The sequence below is a fragment of the Cupressus sempervirens genome, chromosome 10, assembly GCF_028749045.1.
Source record: "Cupressus sempervirens isolate cs-2001-9-10 chromosome 10, ASM2874904v1, whole genome shotgun sequence".
In the NCBI taxonomy this organism is placed as follows: Eukaryota; Viridiplantae; Streptophyta; class Pinopsida; order Cupressales; family Cupressaceae; genus Cupressus; species Cupressus sempervirens.
Genome location: NC_143127.1, coordinates 932254079 through 932259117, shown reverse-complemented (window position 1 = coordinate 932259117; position 5039 = coordinate 932254079).

Genomic DNA, 5039 nt, shown 5'->3' with positions numbered 1-5039 from the left:
ATGCATGGTTGCGACCTTGCATTCCATAGTATGCCTTGTCAGTATGAAAGGATACTAGTGGCCGCATGAGATCTGTATGGACCCATGGAGTTTAGCTAACTGCCAGGGTAACTTGTACGAGATAAATGTGATGACACTTTCCCGCTTGCATAGTAGGTTCCTACATGTCATTGTGTGCCTCTGGGAAGTAGATGTCTGTTTTGTGTTTGGAACCTTTGAGTTAGTATACTTTTAGGATTCCTGGACTTTAGAGTCGTGTGCTATGTGGTTTTGATAATCTGTTTTGGGACTTGAGATTATCTCCTCAGCATGGTGGGAGTGGACCACTTAGGTACCACGCGGTCGGGTGGTAGTGTATTTTCCACTCTTATCATTTGAGATTCGTTGAGACTTTGTGGATAATGTGTCCTTCGTGATGGTGGATATGTATCCTTTCATTGATGATTAGCATATGTTAGATGATGATATCTTATGCTTTACTTTTTATGTTATTAGGATGTTAGGAGTGGCATTCCTACTATGATAATACCGATGATCTCTTCGGTGCTTGGAATGTTATGCACAGAGGGATGGCTAGGATCCACGATGGTCTAATGATGCTATTAACGGTTGGGAGGAACCGTGCACTTAGTTTATTTATTCGATCTTTCTGATAGATGTAAATGGCTTTTATGATGATGTATCATGAATATCATGTGATGTATCATGGATTAGAATAGGATGATGTACTTTATTCTACATGTGTATATTCTTTTAAGCCTTCATACCCTGTGACATGTACAGTGGATGAATGAGCAGTTGGATATGTAATAATTGAACATTGGACTTATCATATTATTTCATGTGGATGTTGTACTAGATGGATTCATGTAAGTAATTCACGTTAAGGGGATCTTAAGAATGTAATCTGTTGTATATGTTAAGTTTACTCTTTAGATGGACATTGCTATTGCTTTCGTTATTGTGTATAAGTTGTAAATGGTAATTACTTTTTAAAAAAAAAATGCTACCAAACTTAGTGAAATACTAGGTTAATTCTTTGGATCCCTTGACAAGGCATTACAGTTTGAAGACACCTAAAAGTGCTTCAAAATCCGCTCTGACTTTTTTTCACCTATCCAGGAACCAAACCTAGAACGTAAGCCCGAGCCTTATCAGATATCTGATTTGACATTGGATATATGATATAAAATTGGATATCCAATATGTGACCGAATATCGGATAATTAGAGTAATAATATTATACCAATATTATTATTATTATTATTATTATTATGATATATTATTATTATTGTTATTATATTAAATAATATATCATATTAAATAATAATAATATTATTATTATTATATTAAATAATATTAATAATAATAATATTATTATATTATAATCGTATAATATATTATAAATTATAATAATATAATATAATACACTATAATAATATAATAGTAATATTTTATATTATAATATATAGTAAATTAATATAATATATAAAAAATATAATATAAAAATATATAAAATGTAATATAATGTAATATATATTATATGTTATATGTTATATATTATATTCATTATATGTTATTGTGGCCATATTGGATATCTGATATAATATCAGATATGTGATACCTGGGCATAGGATAAAATAAAATCATAGACCCGCAGGCCCTTATTTTACATGAATTTGGGGCTAATATTACCATTATCGATCGGATATCAGATACAAGATTGGATATTAGATATTTAGGTATGGGTTTTTTTTCCAACTCATTTTTAATATAAATTCAGTAGATTTTAGGATGATTTTGTTTGTTTTAGTTGAATCTAGGGTTTTTTTGAAAAAAATGGTTAAAATTTAGATTTTTTTTTAATATATATTACGTTTTGCAATTCAATAGGAATGGCTTATTAGAATGATGGCACTGAGGTAGGGAATAATATTCCTCGTAACCCACCACCAAACGATCCAGTACCCCCACAAAATCGTCCACCAAATGATCCTCTACCTCCTCAAAATCATCCTTGAATCGAGGATTTGATAAATGAAAATCTCATCGAGTTGAGAGGTTTGCATAGAACATATAATAATGTACTTGCACTGGCTCCTATGTTATCCACGTTAAACACCATAGTGGATAACATTGAAACCCTTATGAACCAACAAAATGCCACTCTTCATTGGCATGCTGAAATGCACCAGATGTTTGATGATGGTTTGGATTATGATGAGGTTGCGGCCCTCGACATAACCAAAGACAATTTGGCTAGCCTTTTTGCTAACTCGAAAATGGGTATACCAGTTGACCCCAAAAACCCAAACTATCGATTAAGCAGTGCACAAATGATGCCATATGTGCAAATTTTTGGGATCGTTGGTGGATGGTCTTTGATATCCCTCCGCATGGCAATTTAGACATACCATTTTATTTCCTTAGAAAATTATATGCAGAATTTGTGTTGAAACTTAAAGTGAACTATTGGAGCATGAAGCCCAACATGGGCTTAGGACTAGGAGCTCCTCAAGATAGACCCTCTTCCTAGCGGAAGAAACTTGGTACTTTTGTCCCCCCTCCTTGAGTGCAGCATCCAGATATTATGGCAAAGGCTATCTCTTAGACCATCAAAGTCATTCATAGGTTGAGTAGCCTAACGATATCTCAGGCTAGGTCAGTCCTACCTCCTCATGTTGATGATGTTGGTGCCAGTTCATCATTGGCTAGCTCATCACACATTTTTGTACCTCACACTTGCATTACATGCAAGAATATTTTCCTAGGTCCCATAGGTGATCTTCCTGAGTATCATTTTGTATTACACGAGGATACACCAGACGCACGTGTAGAGGCTATAGACCCTGATGTGAGAGAGGATGGGAATGTAGAGGCATGTACTCCTTAGGTGTCGGTATGTGTATACACTTTTTTGTTATGACATATGCGATTTAAAGTTAATTTTTATAATAGAGTAATTTTAATTTTTAAGCCATACTAACTTTTACATGTATGTGATCTTCATTCATGTTTAGTTGATGATCAAGGAGGAGCTCAGATAGATAGACGATGCTACACTCTCAGCCATTTCATTTGGCCTTGAGACATCTACGATACATTATGTTATGTTTGCATTTTTGTTTTCTATTTGATATTGTAGCATATATGGTTGCTAATCTTTCTTTTATCTTGCAGATACCACTTGCCCCAGGGGGACAAAGTGCGGGGGGTGAGCCAGCATGCACTGACAAAGGAAAGGTAATTAGATGTTTTCTATCTGATTAAATATCGATGCATTCTTGTAAAATGTTTGTGGTAATCCCATTTAATTACATTCTTTATTGTATATAGGGTGTGGCTACTGGAGATGAGCTTGTACAGATTCAGCATCCTAGATCATCAGGGATTTCCATTCACATAGAGAGCCCCATTCTATGTATAAGTATCATTTATTTTTTATTTTTCTTATTGATGCAGAGGAAAGTATGATTTTTGTTCTGTACAATTTCTGTGATTTTTTCCGTACCAATGATGATTCATGTCTTGCATATGTTCATTACAAGTTAAATAGGCTTATATGCACCTGTCCAACTAACCAAGTTGTTTACAAAGGTTTATTTAATCAAACAAATACCAAATTACTTCTTTCCCTCCAAAACTAATATGACCGTTTGAATTTGAAATTCAAATTTCAAACTATAATTTTTATGCATTCCCTAACTTTCTAAATTATTCGATTCACTCAAAATTGGTCATATGGATTTATTAAATACAAATAAGTATGAAACTATCCCAAGACTACCCCATATGGCTCTTTTGACCATTTTACATCATGTTACCCTTAGGTCCTTACTAGGACTTTTATAACTTTTCTCTTTCAAAGTACATTGTTTATTACATAATTCCATTATTGGTTTTAATATATTCCAATTAACAATCAATGATGTCTTTGATCCTCTATCTTCATCTGGTACCAAGGCTCTCTTAGATGATTTAATAGGTGCCCCTGCACCAAAAAACCCACCTTTAAAGCAACTCTTGTCCCAAGAGTTAAGGGGTACTATCTTCTTTCCTCCCATTCTTCTAGAGGGATGTTTGCAACTTTGCACCTGCAATGTATTACCTTGCAAACCTGCATACAAATCATTAGAAAAAAAAAAGCATTGGATCCTTGTTACCAGTCATGGTAACCTCACTGCCTGCTGATTGTGAATAGTCATGTTTTATCCTTGACAAAGGCTGAATAACTTGTTGTCTGAGGTCATGCTGACACTATCTCTTATCCTCCATGGATATGTTCACTTCTTTGTTCACTCTCATCACCAAAGGACACCATACTATTCCTATCATCACTCCTTTTGCTGTCACTATTTTCTTGTAAGAAGAATTCTGAGTTTTTTCTTGAACAATCTCATCCTTCATAACCAAAAGAGATGGCTTCAGTGGCAGATCTGTCATATCATGTTTACTCTCCCTTTGCTCCTGCAATTCCATAAACTCTTTCTTGCCAAAAAAAACAACTCTTTCCTCACCATGACCAGTCAAATGATTTAGCTTAAACTTCACACCATCTTTGTGTACTATATAAAAATTTGATGAGCCAAAATGAATAGTGTTTCTTGAGGCTTGCCAAGGCCTTCCAAGGATTACATGGTAGCATGTCATTAGAATGACATCACATATAACTTGATCTTTATATTCTCCTATAGAGAAATCCACTATTGCTTGCTCCCTTACAACAATATTTTATGCATCACTGACCCAAGATGCCCTATATGGTCTATCAATAGGATACTTCTCCAATCCTAGTTTATTTACCATTTCATAAGACACTAAATTATCAAAGGAACCAGAGTCTATTATCATCTTACAAATCTTACCATGGCTCATGCAATTTTTCCTAAAAATGGATGGTCTGGTCTCCTTTTGTTGTTGCATTTGTGGTCCTCTTCTCACCAACAAAGATTCTCCTTCAGGTTCAAGGTCTGCATTATCGTACTTCTTTTCTTCCTCTTCTCCTTGGGTCAAGGTGACTCTCCTCTCCTACTTCTTGA